The sequence below is a fragment of the Canis lupus genome, chromosome X (assembly GCF_011100685.1).
Source record: "Canis lupus familiaris isolate Mischka breed German Shepherd chromosome X, alternate assembly UU_Cfam_GSD_1.0, whole genome shotgun sequence".
Classification (NCBI taxonomy): Eukaryota; Metazoa; Chordata; class Mammalia; order Carnivora; family Canidae; genus Canis; species Canis lupus.
In genome coordinates this window covers 41,056,582-41,079,699 of record NC_049260.1, presented here as the reverse complement: position 1 = coordinate 41,079,699, position 23,118 = coordinate 41,056,582, and the positions used below count along the sequence as shown (strand labels likewise).

Here is a 23,118-nt window from a genome sequence, read left to right as displayed (position 1 = left end):
AGAGACACAGACACACACAGAGAGAGGCAGAGACACAGGAAGAAGGAAAAGAAGGAGAAGCAGGCTCCACGCAGGGAGCCCGATGTGGGTGGGACTCGACCCCGGGTCTCCAGGATCAGACCCTGGGCTGAAGGCGGCGCTAAAGCGCTGCGCCACCCGGGCTGCCCAGAAATAAAATCTTTTAAAAATCTCCAAAATACTAGCTAGTCCAATCCAACAGTATATTAAGAGAATTGTTCACCTCAATCATGTAAGATTTATTCCTGGGTTGCAAGGGTGTTTCAATAGTTACAAATCAATCAACATGATACACCACATTAATAAAAGAAAGGATAAGAACCATATAATCCTCTCAGTAGATGCAGAAAAAGCATTTGACAAAGTACAGCATCCATTCTTTTTTTTAAGATTTTATTTATTTATTTATTTATTTATTTATTTATTTATTTATTTATGAGAGTACAAGTGAGCCCAAGCAGGGGGAGGAGCAGAGGGAGAGGGACAAACAGACTCTGCACTGAGCATGGAACCTGATGTGCAGCTTGATCCCAAGACCCCAAGATCATGGCCTGAGCTGAAATCAAGAGTTGGACGCTTAAGTGACTGAGCTGCCCAGGCGCCCCTACAGTATCCATTCTTGATAAAAACCCTCAACAAAGTGGGAATAGAGAGAACATATCTCAACATCATAAAGGCCATATATGGAAGACCTACAGCTAATACCTCAATGGGGGAAAAACTGAGAGCGTTTCTTCTACAGTCAGGAACAAGCCAGGGATATCCACTCTCACTGGTGTAACTTCACATAGTACTGGAAGTCCTAGCCTCAGCAGGCAGACAACAAAAAGAAATAAAAGGCAATCAAATCAACAAGGAAGAAGGCAAACTTTCACTCTTCAAAGATGATGTGATGCCCTATATAGAAAACCTGAAAGACTCCCAAAAAATTGCTAGAACTAACATATGAATTCAATAAAGTCACAGGATGCAAAATCAACGTACAGAAAGCTGTTGCATTTCTTTTTCTTTAATTTTTTTTTAGCTGTTGCATTTCTATGCACTAATAATGAAGCAGCAGAAAGAGAAATCAAGGAATTGATAGCATTTACAGTTGCACCAAAAACCATAAGATATCTAGGAAAAACCTAACCAAAGAGATAAAAGATTTGTACTCTGAAAACTATAAAACACTTAAGAAAGAAATTGAAGAGGACAGAAAGAAATGGGAAAACATTCCATGCTCATGGATTGGGAGAGCAAATATTGTTAAAATGTCTATACTAGCTTGTGGCGCCTGGGTGGCGCAGTTGGTTAAGCATCTGACTCTTGGTTTCAGCTCAGATTGTAATCTCAGGGTTGTGGGATCAAACCCCGTGTTGGGCTCTGTGCTCAGTGTGGAGGCTGCTTGGAATTCTCTCTCCTTCTCCCTTTGTCCTTCCTGCTTGTTCTCTCTCTCTCATAGATAAATAAATCTTAAAAAAATAAGTTGACTAATTTTTTAAAAAAGAAACTAATGTAAGATTGTATGTTAATTTTACTCCAATTAGGGGCAGCCCCAGTGGCGCAGCGGTTTAGCGCCGCCTGCAGCCTGGGTTTGTGATCCTGGAGACCCAGGAGCGAGTCCCACATCGGGCTTCCTGCATGGAGCCTGCTTCTCCCTCTGCCTGTGTCTCTGCCTCTCTCTTCGCTCTCTCTGAATAAATAAATAAATAAATATTAAAAAAAAAAATTTACTCCAATTAAAAAAAAAACAGAAAAAAAGTAAAGAAGGGAGGAAAGTTCTCAAATCAATAATCTGATTCCTACCCCCAAGAAACTAGAAAAAGAAGAGTGAAACAGATCCAAAGCAAGCAGGAGGAACGAAATTATAAAGATCAGAGCAAAACCCAAGAAAATGGAAAATAGAAAAGTAATAGATAAAATCAGTGAAACAAAGGGGTAGAGCATTAGAAAGATCAGTAAAACTGAAAACCTCTGGCAAGGGAATCCCTGGGTGGTTCAGCGGTTTAGCGCCGCCTTCAGCCCAGGGCGTGATCCTGGGGACTCGGGATTGAGTCCCACATCGGGATCCCTGCATGGAGCCTGCTTCTCCCTCTGCCTGGGTCTCTGCTTCTCTCTCTCTCTGTATCTCTCATGAATAAATAAATAAAATCTTTAAAAAAAAAAAAAAACCTCTGGCAAGACCAAGAAAGATAAAAAGAGAGAAAATACAAATCACCAATATCAGGAATGCAATACAGGACCTCTCCGCAGATCCTATTAAAAAGATAGTAAGATAACCTGGTGAACAGCTTTATGTTCATAAATTCAACAACTTAGAAAAAAATCGACCAAGTGCTCTGAGAATACAAACTACCAGACTCCTCCAAATAGTCCTAGAACCATTGAAAAGATTACATGTGTTGTTTTGCCCTCAAGAAAGGAATCTCCAGGTCCGGATGTTTTCACTGGAGAATTCTACCAAATATTGAAAGAGAAATTAGCACCAACTTTGTAGAATCTCTTCCAAATAAAAGGACATTTCCCACCTCATTTTATGAGGCTAGTTTCATTTTGCTACCAAAACCAGGAAAAAAGCACACACACACACACACACACACACACACACCAGACTGAAAGATCTCACTAACTCAGCCAGAGAAATTCAACAAAATAGTAACAAATCAAATCTGGCAATGTTTAAAAAGAATTATACAGTATACCACAACCAAGTGGGATTTATTCTAGGTAAAAAATCAGTCAACATAATTCACCATATCAAAAGAAGACAAATCATATGATCATATCAATTGATGCACACACACACACACGCACACACACACAACCCCACCAGCATTTGACAAACTCCATCAGCCAGACTTCTGGTGCCCGGAAAAGATGGAGTGGACACACCTCTCCCTATTTCTAGCATTAATTAGGGAACCCGGAGCAATGATCAAATAAATAGTATTTCTTATTATAAGTCACAATATCACAGTAACAAAGACAAGCTATTTACATTCCTGGCTATGAGTGATCTTCTGTCTAAATATTTCATCCAGAGGAAAAAAGCATCAAAGAGATTATTTTCTGTCAGCCCAGGTGGCTCAGTGGTTTAGCGCCGGCTTCAGCCCAGGGTGGGATCCTGGAGCCCTGGGATGGAGTCCCACATCAGGCTCCCTGCATGGAGCCTGCTTCTCCCTCTGCCTGTGTCTCTGCCGCGCTCTCTGTGTCTCTCATAAATAAATAAATAAAATATTTTAAATAAAAGAGATTATTTTCATTTGATTAGGGGAACTATGAAAAGGATCCAGAACTTTTAAAAAGATTTTATTATTTATTTGACAGAGAGGGAGCACAAGCAGGGGGAAGGTCAGAGGAAGAGGGACAAGCAGGCTCCCTGCTGAGCACAGAGCCTGACATTGGGCTTGATCCCAGAGTCCTGGAATCATAACCTGAGCCGAAGACTGATGCTTAACTGCCTGAGCCACCCATATGTCCCCAGGATTCAGAATTTATATGACTTAGCCACGGAGTTATGCATTAGGTTGTGTACCTGTGGCCTAAATACCTGTAATATTACTATTGGGAATTATACTTTAGAAATTTTCAAACTAGAAAGACAGTTGATTGCCTTTTTTGTTGTTTATTTAGTAATAATGGAAATCTGCCTTTGAGAGGAAACTCGGAATATTTTCTGCTTTAAGTTATTTTCGTGTTCTCTTAGAATAAGGACCAGCAAACTATGGCCCATGAACAAATATGGACTGCTGTCTGTTTTTGTAAGTAAAGTATTTTTGCAACACACACACACACCCTAATAGCATTTCTATATGCTAACAAAGGTAAAAACACAATGCCATATAATTGCTCCAAAGAACATAAAATACTTAGGTATACAGTTAACAAAAAACATACAGGGTCTGTATGCTAAAAAATTATAAAATATTGATGAAGAAAGTAAGAGGAGATCTAAATAAATGGAGAGATATATCGTGTTATTAATTTTAAGAGTCAACATGGTAAAAAATGTCAATTCTCCCCAAATTGATCTATAGGGTTAATGCAATTACTATGAAAATACCAGCAAAGTTTTCCATAGATAGAGACAAGCTTTTTCTAAAACTTATATGGAAAAGCAAAGAGTAAAATACCAAAGACTAAAATAATTTTGAGCAAGGAAGAAAACAGCAGGAGAAATCACTCTACCTGATATTAAGGCTTATTATATAGCTACAGGAATCAAGAGAGCATGGTACTGGCAGAGGAATAGACACATAGATCAATGGAACAGATTATAGAACCCAGGCATAGACCCACACAAATGTGCCCAACTGATTTTGGTCAAGGGAACAAAAGCAATTCAAGGGAGGGACAGCTTATTTGACAAAGGTGCTAGAGCCAAGTGGGCATCAATGGAATTAAAAAAAAATGCATCTGGACCAAACCTTGCTCCTTATACAAAATTAACTCAAAATAGATCATAAACTTAAATATAAAATGTAAAACTTCTAAAAAAAAACAGGAGAAAATCTTCAGGATATCAGGCTACAGAGTTCTTATAGATGACACCAAAAGCAAAATCCATAGAAGGGAAATGTGACAACTTGGGCTTTATCAAAACTAAAAGTTTTGGGGATGCCTGGGTGGCTCAGTGGTTGAGTGTCTGCCTTCAGCTCAGGGCGTGATCTCGGGGTCCTGGAATCGAGTCCCACATCAGGCTCCGTGCAGGGAGCCTACTTCTCCCTTCTGCCTATGTCTCTGCCTCATTCTCTGTGTCTATTATGAATAAATAAATAAAATCTTTATAAAAAAAACCACTAAAAATTTTTGCCCTGGAAGAGATGAAAAGATGAGCTACAGACTGGGAAAAAATAGCCACAAAACATATATCCAACAAAGGACTTGTATCTAAAATACATTTAAAAGCTCTCAAAACTCAACCAAACAACCCAATTAGAAAACCAAACAATTCCATTAGCAGATGGTGCAAAAGACACGAAGAAACATTTCACCCAAGAGGATGTACAAATGGCAAATAACAATGTCAATATCACTAGCCACCAGGGAAATGCAAATGAAAGCCACAATGAAATATCCCTGCATACCTACCAAAATGGTTAAAATAAAAAATAATGATAATACTAAATGCTGGAGAGGATGTAGAGAAACTGGATCACGTATAAAGTTGACTCTTGAATAATGCAAGGTTGGGGCACTGACCCACCCAGCCATGTATAACTTGTGACTTCCCAAAAATTTAACTACTAATAGCCTACTATTGACCAAAAGTCTTACTGATAATTAAAAAATCGATGAACACATATTCCATATGTTATATGTACCTTATACTGTATTCTTAAAATTAAGCAGCTAGAGAAAAGGAAATGTTATTAAGAAAATCATAAAGATAGAAAAATATATTTATACTATTGTACTGTATTTATGGAAAAAATTCCACCTATAAGTGGACCTGTGCAGTTCAAGGGTTAACTGTTCATTGCTAGAGAGAATGCAAAATGATCCAGCTACCCTGGAAAATAGTTTGGCAGTTTCTTATAAAACTGAACATGCAACTACCATATGGTCCGGCACTGCATTCCTGGGCATTTATCCCGGAAAAATGGAAACTTACATTGACACAAAAACGTGTACATGAATGGTCTTAGCAGCTTTGTTCATAATAGGCAAAAACTGGAATTAGCCCAGATGTCCTTCAGTGGGTGACTGGTTAACAAGCAGCAGACACATCCGTCCGATGGAATATACTCAGGGATGAAAAGCAACGGTCTATTAAAACATGCAGCAACTTAGTCGGATCTCAAAGGAATCATGCTGAGTGGAAAAGCCAATCTCAGAAGGTTTCATATTGTGTGATTCCATTTATGTAACATTCTTGAAATAACACAATTATAGAGATGGAGAAAGGATTAGTGGTTGCCAAGGAGACAGGGATGGGGGAGGGGGACTGTAAAGGCAATAGCACAGGGCTCTTTGTGCTAAGGGAACAGTTCCCCGCCCTTACTGCAGTGCCATTAATCTACACTTGTGATAGAATTGCACAGCACTACACACACACATACACACGAGTGCACATAAAGCTGGTGAAATCTGAACAAAGTTGGGTTGTGCCAATGTCAAGTTCCTCTTTTTTTTTTTAAGATTTATTATATTTATTTGAGAGAGAGAGAGAGAGAGAGAAAACGAGTGGAGGGAGGGGCAGAGAGAGAGGGGGAGAGAATCCTCAAACAGACTCCCTGCTGAGCGTGGAGCCCCAGGGGTGGGGGGGGGCTTGAGATCCCAGGACCCCAAGATCATGACCTGAGCCTATATCAGGAGCTGGCTGCTTGACCCACTGAGCCACCCAGGTGCCCCGAGTTTCCTCTCTTTGATATTGTACTATAGTCATGCAAAAGCTAAAAAAAAAGGACACATGGGGCAATTTGGTGTTAATTTATGATCATTTCAAAATCTAAAATTTTAAAAATTTGGGACGTCTGGGTGGCTCAGCAGTTGAGCATTTGCCTTTGGCTCAGGGCGTGATCCCCGGTCGGGGGATTGAGTCCCACATCAGGCTCCCTGCATGGAGCCTGCTTCTCCCTCTGCCTGTGTCTCTGCCTCTCTCTCTCTCTGGGTCTCTCATGAATCAATAAATAAAATCTTTTAAAAAAAAAACTCTAAAAAAAAAAGTCTAAAAAATGTTAAGAATTAAAAAAACCCATGGAATCTCTGTATCATTTGGGGGGGGGGGCAATTTGATGTGAATTTATGATTATTTCAAAATTAAAAATTTTTTAATTAAAAAAAAATTTTAAAGCAGCCTGTGTGGAGAGGAAGGCTGCATTCTGTGGGCAGAGTTGCAGGCTGTGGAGCTGCCCCGAACTCAGACAGGGGCCTGGCAGCGAGGCCACAGGGTGACCATGTGTCAGCCTCCACAGGGACAAACTTTCTGGCAGATCGCACAAGACCTACACCCCTGTCTGTGACCTATGTAAACGGATGCCCCGGAACAGGACCCACTTTGGGATGTGTCAATGGATCGACCAGCTAGTTGGCCCTGCATTGCCTGCATCAGGACCACGGACACCCAGACACGGCTGCACAGGGCCTGGGAACTGGCCACCGTTCACGACTGGGCCCCAGAACAAGGCCCGTGATTCCAGCACAGGAGACCAGGAAACCCAGCAAATGTGCTGAGGCTGCAGGTTGGTTACACAGTAAGGGTGACAAAGAGAGCGTCAGGGCCCAGAGCCCTCTAGAATCCTTCCCTCTTTGACTCTTTGAAGGTGGGGGGCGCTGACTGCAGTAGGCGCCTCTTCAGGGCATGGCCCGGCCACTCAAGGTCTGCACAGCAGGTGGGGACCTAGCACCCTAGCACTCCTAACTGGGCTGGGCTACAAACTTCTCCCAACACATCTGATCACACCAAACGGTGCGGCCTCTGAGCGCAGATGACCAGGCAGTGGGCTGTGTCACAGAACGTTCCCTGGCCTGTATCACCTCCAGCTATGAATGCCATTAAAAAAAATAATAAAACAGATTCATGAAAGAAAAAAATTTTTTTTAAACATTTTATTTATTCATGAGAGACACAGAGAGAGAGAGAGGCGGAGACAGGCAGAGGGAGAAGCAGGCTCCATGCAGGGAGCCCGACATGGGACTCGATCCCGGGTCTCCAGGATCACGTCCTGGACTGAAGGCGGCGCTAAACCCACTGAGCCACCAGGGCTGCCCCATGAGAGAAAAAATTAGACACCTGGGCCACCACAGCACAGCTCCTCGCGGGGAGCACACATTTTAAGCAGGCTGTATGGGCTCCAGACGTGGCAATTCTCCTCAAGAAAACCTCCCACTTGAAGAAAATGTTTAATTACAAAGTTGAGGGCAGGGATCCCTGGGTGGCGCAGCGGTTTGGCGCCTGCCTTTGGCCCAGGGCGCGATCCTGGAGACCCGGGATCGAATCCCACGTCGGGCTCCCGGTGCATGGAGCCTGCTTCTCCCTCTGCCTCTCTCTCTCTCTCTCTCTCTCTCTCTGTGTGTGACTATCATAAATAAATAAAGAAAAAAATATTAAAAAAAAAAAAAAAAAGTTGAGGGCAAGAGGAGGAGGCCCAGACTGGCTGTAAGAGACCCGAATCACATGAGGGGTCCTTTTTACCTTATTTCTTCCCCTCCCACGCCTGAACAGGAAGCCAAACAACTGGAGTGACTGAGAAGAGATGGGGTGAGGGGGTAGGAGACACTAACCTGGTGTTTCTCTTCCCATCCCGTTAGCCAGCAGGACTGGATGGTTAGAGACTGATGACAATGACAGGAGACAGGAGGTAATGACTCCTCCGTTGGTCCTGGAGTGGTGCACCCAACCCTAGGAAGGCCCCAGCTACATAAAGAAACCACTGGACAGGGCAGCCCTGGTGGCGCAACGGTTTAGCGCCGCCTGCAGCCTGGGTTTGTGATCCTGGAGACCCGGGATCGAGTCCCACTTCGGGCTCCCTGCATGGAGCCTGCTTCTCCCTCTGCCTGTGTCTCTACCTGTTTCTCATGAATAAATAAACTCTTAAAAAAAAAAAAAAAGAAACCACTGGACCATCTCAGGATGAGTCTATACACACGGGGGCGGGGGGATATGGGGGAGATGACAATGCCTGAGTGCTTCAGAGACTGGACATGCCCATCACGCGGCCACCAGAGCACAGTGCCGTCCTGGGCGAAGGAACATGTCAGGCTAGGGGGGTTTGGTGTAGCGAGGGGTGTGTGTGTGGGGGAACCATTAGGTTTGCTTGGCTCTTGCCACAGGACACCCGACTCGTCTTGTCATCTCCAAATGCTGGGGAAACCTTGCTCTAGAGCCCAAGTCAACAAAGTGCTGCTGTAGAGTTGGCTACAAACCGAATCCAGGTCTCACCGAGCAGGCCGTGGCAGGTGGCTGGGCTGCCTGGGCTAGCCTAATAGTTCTCTGCAGAAACATTTGAGCCCGTTCAAACGGTTTGTCTGTATTAAGGGATGCAAAATTGGTTTATTCTGGTTATAATAAATGTAATAAATTATTCCATCCTGCTACAGCTTCTGTCCCAATAGGGTATCACTTCTTCTTCTTCTTCTTCTTCTTTTTTTTTTTTTTTTTTGGATTTTATTTATTCATTTGAGAGAGAGAGAGAGAGCAAGCACAAGCAGGGCAGGGTGGAGGAGGCAGAGGTAGAGGGAGAAGCTGACTCCCTGCTGAGCCAGGACCCTGATTTTGGGGGGGGGGGTTGTGAGACTTGATCCCAGGATCTGAGCCGAAGGCAGATGCTGAACGATTTGAGCCACCCAGGCACCCCTAGGGTATCACTTCTAACACGGACATCAGGCCTGTACTTGCCTGCCACACACAAACCAGTCCCAACTCGCCGGCGTGCCTAGGGATGCACAATCCCATTGCCCTGGACTTGCCGGTGGCCACCCAAGGCAGGCTGTGTGCAGCTGCCAACACGTCTTGCTACATCTGGATTCATGGCATATTTAGGTGGCTTGGCTCTGGACCAGGAGCCTGGCTGTGGTCTGTCTGTCTACTGGGAGTCATAGCCATGATACACCCATCTGATTTTACTCAAGAGAAATGGAAAAGCTTTCATTCAAGCCTCTGTCAGTTACAATTGATGTAGTTTTTTAATATCTGTCTATCTATCTATCTATCTAGTCTGGTGTGGTCTGGAGCTGACGACCAAGAAAGAATTCTTGAGACATCTTCAGTGCAAAATGGTGTTTGTTTGTTTTTTTCAAAGCATGAGGACAGGACCCACAGAAAGAGCTGTGGCTGCCTGCTGCTCCCCACTGCATCTGATGGCCTGAGATTATTAGGAGCAGATGATTATGTATTTGGGGATTGAGGGAAGTAAAGATAAGGGAAATTCCAAAAGGATCTTCATATGCTAAAGAAGACACAGGATACCAGAGGCCTGGCTATTGTCAAACCAAGGTTACTTTCCCCTCTAGCAAGACATTAACAGGAAGATAGTTAGGAACTTCCTGGAGGAACCTGTACTTTGCCTGCCTCAAGTATTTGTCAATGGGCTGCAGGTGATCTGGACATTTAATTTTATCTACATTCCTTCTGCTTTTGTTTCCCACATCACAGTTACTTGGGCATCTGATGGGGTGGCCCATGCTTCTAAATTCTCAGGTGAATACATGAGAGATGGGCAGTCGGTTGTAGGGAAACAGCTCTTTTGTCATGGCGCCATGGTGACTTGGCACAGCCTCACACAGGCCACAAGGCGAAGTCCTGACCAAAGTCTGACAGGAGTCTTGGCAGAAGGTCCTTTGATCTTCTTTGGGACATGACTAGACAAGCAGCCTGGTGAGGCCTGGTAAGGAGTGTCCCTCGCCTCCCTGGTTCTGGTCGCAGCTGGGACTTCCCACCTTGACCACATGTAGGGTCCAGACTCAGGCTTCTGTGGAAGTCCACAAAACTGGAGTTTTGTAGTTCTGGAAACAGAACTCCTTCTGTTTAGAATTGGCTCTTCAGTAACAGAGTGGCTCCCTGCCTGTGCTGCCTGTCATCTGGCTTCTCTGGTTTGGTGTCATCCTGTGGGACTAGGGACATGCAGCTGTCACCATGCTGGTCTTACTTTCTGTTGCCTCTGTAAGTAAAAAACTGAATGTATTTGGGCTTGTTGTCTCTTTCTTGGCTGGATCTGGGGACATGTGACAAGCTAGTCTAGCAGCTGCTGCCACACTGCTGCTTAAGAACTGTTTGCCTGAGTGACATAAATGTTCTGAAATGCGAGGGAGGATAGGCTTCCTCATACTTTGGCATTTGGATGAAACATCTTCCCAATGTCACCTTATCTTACAATTACCCATGTCAGTTCCCGGAGTCACATTGCCCTGGACGCACCGCCACCCGTGAGGAATGCAGAACTCTGCTGCACGTTAGCCATTGCGAGCCCCCTGGAAGCTGGGAGGTTGCTTAAGAGATTCTAAAGGGCAAGACAGGAAACCCTAATTGCCATTTTTCTTTTTTTTTCTTTTAAGATTCTATTTATTCATTTGACCGAGAGAGAGAGAGAGAGAGAGAGAGAGAGAGAGAGAAGGAGAGAGAAAGAGAGAGATAGAGAGAGAGAGAGAGCCTGAGCAGGAGGGGAGTGGCAGAGGGAGAGGGAGAAGCAGACTCCCCGCTGAGCAGGGAGCCCATCCTGGGCCTCCATCCCAGGACCCCGGGGCCATGACCCCAGCGGAAGGCAGACTTCCAACCAGCTGAGCCACCCAGGTGTCCCTGCCATTTTTTCTAGACAACAACCCTAATGGAAGGAAATTAGTTCATCCGTGTTAATATGTAAGATCACAGATCACAGACGTTTGACAGTGAAAAGGGTATTTGGAGAGTAGTTCAGCCAACAGCAGCCTCAATCAAACAGGCAAGGCTTTCGGGACCTGTCTTACAGGTCAGGAACGGAGCCACAGAACACCGTAAGGTGCCTTGTCCGAAATCCCAGGCCTGGAGTTGGGATTGACGATTGTCCCTTTCTTGCACCTACAGCCTGGCTCCTTACACGAGCTGTTGTTGCTGGAGCAAACAGCAACAATGACAACAAAGAATATGTGCCCACTCTTCGGCTCTTCGGTTTCTGATTCTCTTCCCCTTTGAAAAGTTAAAGCCTAACTCTTAGACACCGAGAACAAACTGGTAGTTGCCAGAGGGGAGGTGGGGGTGGGGGGAACGGGTGAAATAGGGGGTGGGGATTAAGACTTCACTTACATCCTAGCGAGCACTGAGTAAGTGATACATGGAAGTGTTGAATCTTGTACACCTGAAACTAATATAACAGTGTGTGTTAGTTTTACGGGAATTGCAATTTTTTAAAAAGATTTTATTTATTTATTTGAGAGAAAGAGAGTGAGCGAGAGAGTGAGCACGCAAGGGAAGCAGCAGAGGCAGAGGGAGAAGCAGATTCCCCGCTGAGTGGGAAGCCCCAAAGAGGGCATTGATCTCAGGACCCCCAGATCATGACCTGATTTTTTTTTTAAGATTTTATTTATTTGTGAGACACAGAGAGAGAGAGAGAGAGAGAGAGAGAGAGCGAGCCACAGGCAGAGGGAGAAGCAGGCTCCATGCAGGGAGCCTGACGTGGGACTCGATCCCAGGTCCCCAGGATCACACCCCGGGCTAAACTGCTGGGCCACAGGGGCTGCCTCTGACCTGATCTGATATCGAGAGTTTGACCCTTAACTGACTGAGCCACCCAGGCACCCCTGGAATTAGTTTTTTAAAACATTACAGTGTTACATGAAACAAAGCAGGCAAATAGATGAACGCTTTCACCCTTACAGAAAATGCCTGCCTTACAAATGAGACTACTTGGCATGCTCTGGTCATGTTGCCAACACTAATGTGTAGCACCAGTAGGTGCTGTCTTGTAACAATTGGTGTGCAAGCCAGTCTTTGCACTGTGCACATACATGAAGGGCGCCAGACGTCTACACACTGGTCTTCCTGTGTTTAGAATGACTTCTTTGTGCCTGGCCGCCTTTTCGCTCCCAATCTCTGTTCTGAGGCTGTCATCCCTCCCCAGCCTGGTGTATTCTGAAATGGATATACGGCCTTAGAGAAGGATGATTAGCAAGAGAACCAAAAGCTTATTTTATTTGCAGTTTTTGGTCAAGTACATTAATCAGAATTGCACAATAGCTATGCAGTTAGTTGACCCTTGAACAAAGCAGAGGTTAGAGGTGCTGGTCCCCACACCATGCAGTCAAAAATCCGTGTGTAACTCTTGGCTCCCTAAAAACTTAATGACTAGGGGCACCTGGGTGGCTCAGTTGGTTAAGCATCTGCTTTTGGCTCAGGTCATGGTCCCAGAGTCCCGGGATAGAGCCCCACATCGGGCTCCCTGCTCAGAGGGAAGTCGCTTCTCCCTCTATCCTTCACCCAGCTCATGCTCTTTCTCTTGCTCACTCTCTCTCTGTCTCAAATATATTAATATTTTTTAAGATAAACTAAAAAAAATATTGAAAAAAACCTGAACTACCAATAGCCTACTATTGACCAGGAGTCTTACTGACAAAAGCCAATGAACACATTTTTTTGTTTTATCAGTTATATGCTGCATTCTTACAATCCAGTAAGCTAGGAAAATAAGAGGTTATTCAGAAAGTTATAAGGAAAAAATGATAAGGAAATGAAAATACATTTCCAGCACTATACTGCATTTATTAAAAAAAAAATCTTGTATATAGTGAGCCTACACAGTTCATACCTGTGTTGTTCAAGGGTCACCAGTATAGCAACTCACAGTTTGTTATATAACATAGTCTCAGATAGTTGAGAAAGAAGCAAAATACTGGAAAGATCTGGCTTTTCCTTTGGCATTCCTATTTCTTTTCTGAGTTTCAGTGTGGCTGTTTGAAAAATCTCTACAGGGACGCCTGGGTGGATCAGTGGTTGTCTGCCTTCGACTCAGGTCGTGAACCCCAGGGTCCTGGGATTGAGTTCTGCATTGGGCTCCCTACAAGGGGCCTGCTTCTCCCTCTCCCTATGTCTCTGCCTCTCTCTCCGCATATCTCATGAATAAATAAATAAAATCTTTATTTTATTTATTTATTCATAAGAGACACACAGAAAGGCAGAGACACAGGCAGAGGGAGAAGCAGGCTCCATGTAAGGAGCCTACATGGGACTCAATTCCAGGTCTCCAGGATCAGGCCCTGGGCTGAAGGCAGCACTAAACTGCTGAGCCACCCGGGCTGCCCAATCTTTAAAAAAAAAAGAAAAGGAAAGGAAAGAAAAATCTCTACAATTGTTAGTTTCTTTGATTGAGCAGAGAACCTGATGCGAGGCTTGATCCCAGGACCCTGGGATCATGACCTGAGCTGAAATCAGATACCCAGCAGACTGTGCCACCCAGACACTCCGCTTTTGTTTCTAAGTTATTACTTTTTCCTCCCTTTATATACTGGGGGTCAGTACAATGAAAACAAAATAATCCTACTGAGTCATAGCTAAATCCTACCATTTGGTGGAGGCTCTGAGCCTGAGGCCTGCTCTTCTGTTGTCATAAATTCCAAACTGAGGCTTTCTACCTGCTGTAGCCACAGATGCTGAAGGAGCCCGGGGAAGGTGCCATCTCTCTCATCCTGTGATTCACTGATATTTAGTGCTGTGTCCATAGTTACCATCAGTGATAAAAGCATCCTGCACTTAGGACTGAGCGTCATTTTATTTAACCTTCAAAATATGCATCTGTTTAGGGATGCCTGCCTGGCTCTCAGCTGGTGAAGCATGAGACTCTTGATCTTGGGTGTCAGTTTAGCCACCCCCGCCATTGGAATAGAGTTTACTTAAAGAAAAAAAAACTAAAGTATTTTTAAAATGAGCATCAGTTTAAATAAACAGATGAAATGGATAACTTTTATGTGGTATATGGATATGGCAAAAGTAGTGATGGTTGCACACAAATTAATGAAATCAGCACTGCATCATCTTGTATGTATGTGTTTTTTTTAAGATTTTATTTATTTATTCATAAAAGACACAGAGAGAGAGGCAGAGACACAGGCAGAGGGAGAGGCAGGCTCCATGCAGGGAGCCTGACGTGGGACTCAATCCCAGGACTCCAGGATCACGCCCTGGGCCGAAGGCAGGCACTAAACCATTGAGCCACCCAGGGATCCCTTGTATATGTTTTATATGTATGTGTGCCACATAGGTATGTCACCTGTGTCATATGTAACAGATATAATATGAAATCCAAATACCTAGTTTTTGTATATATCCTATATATTAAAGCTCTGGAAATCATGAAGAAAGCATCAGAGTCTCTGGATTTCCTTTTTTCTTCCATTCACACCTAAAATCTTTATGACAAAGGGGTACCGGGCTGGCTCAGTCGGTGAAGCATGTGATTGACTCTTGATCCTGGGGTTGTAAGTTGGAGCCCCACATTGGGTGTAGAGATTACTTGAAAAAATAAAATCTTAAAAAAAAAAATCTTGGGGCACTTGAGTGGCTCAGTGGTTGAGCATCTGCTTTTAGCTCAAGCTCTCATCCTGGAGTCCTGGGATCCAGTCTTGCACTGGGCTCCCCGTGGGGAGTCTGCTTCTCCCTCTGCCTATGTCTCTGCCTCTCTGTGTGTGTCTCTCAGGAATAAATAAGTTTAAAATAATTTTTAAAAGATTTTATTTATTCATGAGAGACAGAGAGAGAGAGAGAGAGAAGCAGAGACAGAAGCAGACTCCATGCAGGGAGCCCGACGTGGGACCCGATCCTGGGACTCCAGGATTACGCCCTGGGCTGAAGGCAGGCGCCAAACCACTGAGCCACCGAGGGATCCCCCAAATTTAAAATAAATTTAAAAAATCTTTATGACAGAGTGAATTGAGGGGAAATCATTGGGAAAATTAGGCTATCAATTAATATATCACACACCAACTTCAGAGAATGGACTTCTGTGGCCCTTTGCTATAGTGTTTCTAGCCCTACTTGGTCACTAAGCCGGGACTCCAACCAGTTCTCTTGACTCCAGTGCTCCAGTAGTTTCTCCTATGCCTTGTGCGTGGTAAGTGGAAAAACCATAAAAGATAGGAAAAACACACAGTTAATGGGAACGGAAATTGATACATTCCACAGTGTTCACACAACATAAATGTGTCAAAGGAAGGATTTATGGTGAACACATTTCCATTATGACATAATTATGCACTGTTATGGGTGAGTTTTTTTTAAAGGGGGGGCATTAGGGACGCCTGGGTGGCTCAGTCAGTTAAGCATCTGACTCTTGGTTTCCGCTCAGGTCATGATCTCAGGGTTCTGAGATTTCGGGCCCTGAGGCAGACTCCCTGAGCAGGGAGTCTGCTTCCCCTCTCTCTCTCCCTCTGCTCCCCACCCCTGCTCGCGCTCTCTCTCAAATAATTATAAATCATTTTTTAAAAGAGGGGCTGGCATTATGGGACATTTCAATTCAAAATATTGCCCTGTGGTGACAAAAATTGGGGGGGGGGTGGATATTTATTCCATTGGGTTTAAGATAGATCAGTCCTGTAAATTGATCCATTTGAATGGTACTCTCTGAAATCCAAATGTTCAAAGGGCCAATCTTAAAATTTATAAAAAGGCTGCAACTGGATCCCTGGGTGGCTCAGCGGTTAAGCACCTGCCTTTAGCCCAGGGCGTGATCCTGGAGTCCCAGGATCGAATCCCACATCGGGCTCCTTGCACAGAGCCTGCTTCTCTCTCTCTTTCTGTGTCTCTCATGAGTGAATGAATGAAATATGCAAAAAAAAGAAAAAGGCTGCAACTATCACTTTAACACCCATTCTGTAAGTTCTTTTTTTTATTTTATTTATTTATTCACAAGAGACACACACAGAGAGAGACACACACAGGCCGACTCCATGCAGGGAACTCAATGTGAGACTCTATCCCGGGTCCCCAGGATCAGGCCCCGGGCTGATGGCAGCACTAAACCGCTGGGCCCCCCGAGCTGCCCTCGGTTGGTTCTATTCACTGACCATTTGTTCAAAGCCTAGCAAATGAGGGACCCTAACAGGTGGCCTTCTGCCTCCTTTCTCTGGCTACTTCTCATAGCAGCTGAGTTAATCTATAAGGTAAAGCAGTCATTAAGTAACAAAAAGTATAAGGGGCACCTGGGTGGCTCAGTCGGTTAAGCTTCTGCCTTCAGCTCAGGTCATGATCTCAGGGTCCTGAGATCTAGCACCAGGTCAGGCTCTCTGCTTAGCTGGGGAGCCTGCCCCTCCCCCTGCTCGTGCTTACTCTCTTTCTTAAATAAATAAAATCTTTTTAATTTTTTAAAATATTGTGTTTATTTATTCATAAGAGACACACAGAGAGAGGCAGAGACATAGAGGGAGAAGGAAGCTCCTCACAGGGAGCTTGATGCGGGACTTGATTCCCAGACCTGGGATCACACCTTGAGCTGATGGCAATTGCTCAACCGCTGAGCCACCCAGGTGTCCCAATAAAATCTTTTTTTAAAAAGAAACAAAACGTATGTTCACAAAATCCTCCAACTCACCTTTCAACTTTTTTTCCAGAGGAAAACAAGAATTCTGCAATTCACATATTGAGACAACTTTATTACTAGGACTCAGAGGAAAAGCCTGTTTGGGTCTAGCAAAGTTCTACAGAAAGCTCCTATATTTGGTAAAGCAGAGAATATTTTTTAAAAGATTTTATTTATTCATGATAGTCACAGAGAGAGAGAGAGGCAGAGACACAGGCAGAGGGAGAAACAGGCTCCATGCAGGGAGCCCGACGTGGGATTCGATCCCGGGTCTCCAGGATGGCGCCCTGGGCCAAAGGCAGGCGCTAAACCTCTGCGCCACCCAGGGATCCCTAAAGCAGAGAATATTGAGATCCAGCAGCTCACTAATTTCTTTTAAATATTTTATTTATTTATTTATTCATGAGAGACACAGAGACAGAGAGGCAGAGACACAGGCAGAGGGAGAAACAGGCCATGCAGGGAGCCCAACGTGGGACTCCATCATGGGTCTCCAGCATCACGCCCTGGACTGAAGGCGGCGCTAAACCGCTGAGCCACCCGGGCTGCCGGCAGCTCACTAATCTGATTAATGAAATGCTACCCTCCATACCACACCTGGATTATTAATTTTTCCAAGAATTGGAATGCAAAAAATTTGCCACTAAATCTGAAGATAATTTCATTTCACAATGGAGAAAGTGTGTCACAATCCAGCTGAGTTATAGGTGCCTGCATTTTACCACTCTGCTAAGAAACAAAGATATCCTTTCTGGAGCACAAACTGTTCCCTGTCCATTCCATAATCTTTGTCGGATACATTAGGGCTCTGGGAGTGATAAAATGAGAGCTTCATTTGTTTGCCTTTCTTTTAAAGATTTTATTTATATATTTATTTGAGATAGAGAGGAAGCATAAGCAGAAGGCAGAAGGAAAAGCCAACCCCCTGCTAAGCAGGGAGCCCAATATGGGACTTAATCCCAGAACCCTGGGATCATGACCTGAGCTGAAGGCAGGCAGATGCCCAATTGACTGAGCCACCTAGGCACCCCCATTTGTTTGCTTTTTAAATCACTGTGGTCTTTAAAAAGTCGTGGGCAATAACAATATACCAGAGCAAAAGCTGAAGATTATTTTCAAGGCCTAAGAAAAGCAATGCATGGTACATACTATGCGTTATCTGTTCAAATAGCCCACTGTGGTGAAAGATCTTTGGGAGGAAAAGTAGACATTTTTACCAACGCAGAAGAAAATGTTACTTCTCTGGGTCTAAGTACAGTAATGAGGACAAGGAAAAAAAATGTCAGAACAAGCAGGAAAATCAGGTTCTACATCTTGAGAATAGAAACCTCTTAGGAGTCTCACTAAGAATTACTGTGAGGGGCACCTGGGTGGCTCAGTCAGTTAAGCACCTGACTCTTAGTTTCAGCTCCTGTCATGATCTCAGGATCCTGGGATCGAGCCCCATGTCCATCTCCATGCCCAATGGGGAGTCAGCTTCCCCCTCTTCCTCCCTTCTCTCTCTCTCTCAAATTGATAAATAAAATCTTTTTTTTTTAAAGAGAATTACTGTGAATAAGAGGCTGAGTTTGACAGCAGCATGGAAGCTAGAAAGGGAGTGAGAAAAGCAGGAAGCAAATCCAAATAGCCACTGGAGCAGCTTTGACCATGGGTCAGGATTTCAGGAGGGACAGAAAAAGCAGGCAGGCAGATGGCAGAGAGATTTATTTGCTGGAAACCTCAAGCCACAAGCAAGACTTCTGAATATGTTATCATTGCTTTATAATGCTTTCACAGCTACAGCTGTCTGTGAGGAAAAGCTCTGGTAGCCTTTGAGACCGATGAGGACTGGTTGTCCTGCCATGGGAAACGTGGGAGGTTTAAAATGGAAAAGCCTAGGGTTTCTTGATGAGAAGAAATCTGTGATGGAACATTCACATCCCAAGCATTATTTTTTTAAGACTTTATTTATTTATTCATGAGAGACAGAGAGAGAGAGAGAGAGAGAGCTACAGGCAGAGGGAGAAGCAGGCTCCATGCAGGGAACCCAATGTGGGACTCGATCCCAAGGACCCCGGCCAGGATCACGGCCTGAGCCAAAAGCAGACACTTAACCACTGAGCCCCCCAGGATCCCTTAGCATTATTTATATATATATATATTTAGAGAGAAGCTAATTGGCATTTCTGCATGGTTGTTTAGGTGTTATAAGAAAAGAGGCTTCAGGGTCGCCTGGGGGGCTCAGTTGGTTGAGTGTCTTTTGGCTTGAACTCAAGTCCTAATCTCAGAGTCCTGGGATCCAGCCCAGTGTCATCATTGTCATCAGGCTCCATGCTCAGCAGGAGGTCTGCTTGTCTCCATCTCCCTCTGCTTCCCTCCCCCACTCACGTGCTCCTGTTCTCTTTCAAATAAATAAATAAAACTTATTTCAAAAAAAAGAGGCAGGGTGGGCAGCCCCGGTGGCTCAGTGGTTTAGCACCGCCTTCGGCCCAGGGTGTGACCCTGGAGACCCAGGATCGAGTCCCACATCGGGCTCCCTGCAAGGAGCCTGTTTCTCCCTCTGCCTATGTCTCTGCCTCTCTGTGTGTGTGTCTCTCATAAATAAAATAAAAGAGGCAGCTGGCTCAATCAGTTGGGCGACTGCCTTTGGTTCAGGTCATGATCCCAGGGTCTGGGGATCTGAGCCCCACATGGAGCTCCCCACTCAGCTGGAGGTCTGCTTCCCCCTCTCCCTGCCACTCCCCCTGCTTGTGCTCTCTCTCTCTCTCACAAATAAATAAAATCTTTAAAAATAAATAAAGGCTTCAGGAACACCACCTTTTGTGATACTTAAGGCCACTCAACTGTCAATTCCAATTAGCAATAATCGCGCCTCGGATAAACCTCATTGGCTACGATACTGCCACTGCGCAAAGCTTCAATTCCACTTCTGGTGTCACCAGCACACAAACAAAATAAAAGCATGCTTCCTTAGGCCAACACAGATCACAGAGGGACTCCTGCTCTCTGTGGGTCCTTCAGATAATATGCATTTTCACAGCTCACCTAGGGGATGACCGTGAAGCTTGGTAAATTCATCAGGGCCTCTAGGTACATTTCTAATAGCACCGTGAAAGCTACCAGAAGGCCATGGAGAGAAATGACTTACCAGCTACCTGTGCCTTGATGAAGTCGTGGCCTGAGTGTACAACTGGCTGTTTTACTTATGAGCTCATGTTCACAATGTGACAATTTGTTCAGCCACCTGGTTTAAGGAGGGTGATGAGGATGTTCTGTGGTAGTTCTTAAACTCTCATGAGGAGACTTTACCAAATGAAGACCTCAGAGACTTGTCCCCAACAAGCATAAGATGACTGAGCAGCTCAGCCAAAAAGATTCCCCCAAATTCACTTAAATGCAAAGTGTTCTTAAGTCTAGGCAGCACTTGAAAAAAAGCTCCAGGGGCACCTGGGTGGCTCAGTGGTTGAGCCACTGCCTTTGGCTCTGGTTGTGATCCTGGGGTCCTGGGATCAAGTCCCGCATTGGGCTCCCCGCAGGGAGCCTGCTTCTCCATCTGCCTCTCTGTGTCTATCATAAATTAATTAATTAATTAATTAATTAATTAAAGAAAAGAAGCCCCAGCCTGACAGCCTTGGTTGAAGGACAGAGTCGATGCAGAAAGACATTACCATTAAAGAAAGGTTTTGAGGGGTGGTTGGTGAGGGGAAGTCGATACTAAAATCATCTTTTTTCTGAAGTAATCACGTTTGTTCCAGAAAAGGTTAAAATGAATCATCTCTCTCCCTGCATCTCTGCCACCCACCGCTTCCACAGCTCTTATGATTCCAGAGCAGAAACAAGACCAATAATCACTGCGATTACAAGTAATTGATGATCATGAATGCATGATCATGAGCATAAAATCATTTATATTTTAAAATACGAATTACAAAATGGGTGAAAGAGGTACACTCAGAGCCAGTGGAGGTTACCATAGAGACAGTCAGCTATATTGTTCCCAGTTTTACTGTTTATCATTGCTCAGGAATGCATCCACATAACTATATTCTTCCTAGAATACCAACACACACACTGAAGTGCCACATTTCTACAGAATTTAGGTTACATTGTTCTTTCATTTGTGATCTTGGAAGCATGAAAACTCAGAGCAGCAAGAGCTCTGTGTTTACAGCATCACCCAATGTATTATGTTTACAGATGTAGAGAATGAGAAGCCAGGGATGGGAGTTAGGAGCAGCCTTCTAACTAGACGTAGAGTAAGAGGGCATGGTGGAGACCTCTAGAAAATGCTAAATTCTGACAGAGGAGGCACCCTGTGGCTTTGGAGAATGAGGTCTATCATAAATAAAGCACCATTCTGAAGACACTACTGGGCTCTGAAATGTGAATTATTCCTCTGTCTCATATTTTATCATCTAATAAAGCTTTAAAAGTGCAGATATCACTTTTTGATGCTATATTTTCACTGAAATTAATAAGTGACTGCTGTAGTTTTTAAAATTGTACTTTTAAAATAGAAACATAACTCCTGATTTCTTGGGAATACTTATCACATAAGAGACTGGCTCATAAAATTCCAACCTTAGGGGTACCTGGGGGGCTCAGTCAGTTAGGCCTCTGCCTTTGGCTCCGGTCATGATCCCAGGGTCCTGGGATTGAGCCCTACATTGGGCTCCCTGCTCAGCAGGGAGCCTGCTTCTTCCTCTCCCTCTCCCACTCCCCCTGCTCATGCTCTCTCTCTCTCCCTCCCTCCCTCTCCATGCCCTCAAATGAATAAATAAAATCTGCAGGCTCCTTACATGGAGCCTGCTTCTCCCTCTGCCTGTGTCTCTGTCTCTGTGTGTGTGTCTCTCATGAATAAATAATAAAAAAATCTTTAAAAAAATGAATAAATAAAATCTTTAAAAATTTTTCCACAGGGATGCCTGGGTGGCTCAGCAGTTGTGTCTGCCTTTGGCTCAGGGCATGATTCTGGGGTCCCAGGATTGAGTCCCACATTGGGGTTCCTGAGTGGAGTCTGCTTCTCCCTCTGCCTGTGTCTCTGCCTCTCTCTCTCTGTGTCTCTCATGAATAAATAAATAAAATCTTTAAAAATTTCCAACATTAAAAAAACACAGGTTTCCCACAAATTCTACTTTAGAAAACTGTTGGAAGAAATGTAGGTGAGGGGATGAGGAGGGGTGGCAGGAGGATATGATGGGAAAAATAAGAAACATCACAGCATTCCAATAAAAATTAAAGATTGGGGATCCCTGGGTGGCGCAGCGGTTTGGCGCCTGCCTTTGGCCCAGGGCGCGATCCTGGAGACCCCGGATCGAATCCCACATCGGGCTCTCGGTGCATGGAGCCTGCTTCTCCCTCTGCCTGTGTCTCTGCCTCTCTCTCTCTCTGTGTGACTATCATAAATAAATAAAAATTAAAAAAATAAAAAAATAAAAAAATAAAAATAAAAATTAAAGATGTCTGTTCTTCCTCCAAAAAGATCTTGCTGTGTGAGGTGACAGGTGTTCACTGAATGTATTGTGGTGATCATTTCACAGTATATATAAACCATATTATCATCTCAGAAACTGAAAACTAACACAATATTATATGTCAATTATATCTCAATAAAACTGGAAAAACAACAACAACAAAAAAAAACCCTAAAAATATAAAGATTTCAGGAGAACCCACACCTGCTGTGGGTTCAGCATTCACTTGCCCTGCAGACTCACCCTCTTTGCTCAGATTTGGGGCTTCAGATGTAGTCAGCAAGTAGTACATACACCCACTACATTTCCTTGTCATCAAGTTAATTCAGTAAGCCCAATAAAAGTCACCTACCAGATGTGTCTAACTCTGTGGGATGGTTCCTGACCTATTGCCAACAAAACAACTACTGTCGGTTTTCTGCTGAGTTTTATCTTATTTTTTTTAAGATTTTATTTATTTATTCACGAGAGACACACAGAGAGAGACAAAGGCACAGGCAGAGGGAGAAGCAGGTTCCCTCAGCAGAGGGGACTCCCCTGCAGGGAGTCTGACTTGGGACTCAGATCCCAGATCTCCAGGATCACACCCTGGGCTGTAGGCGGCGCTAAACCACTGAGCCACCGGGGCTGTCCTGAGTTTTTTCTTTTTAAAGTAATCTCTACATCCAACATGGGGCTCAAACTCA

General features: G+C 44.3%; 1 non-coding gene across 1 annotated transcript; it reads right to left on the bottom strand.

The window, feature by feature from the left end:
• Window positions 1-19,739: 19,739 nt before the first annotated feature.
• On the bottom strand, window positions 19,740-19,875 carry LOC119868685. Its single transcript, XR_005386651.1, has one exon. It is a non-coding gene; the product is annotated as a U4 spliceosomal RNA (small nuclear RNA).
• Between the last annotated feature and the right edge of the window lie 3,243 nt (window positions 19,876-23,118).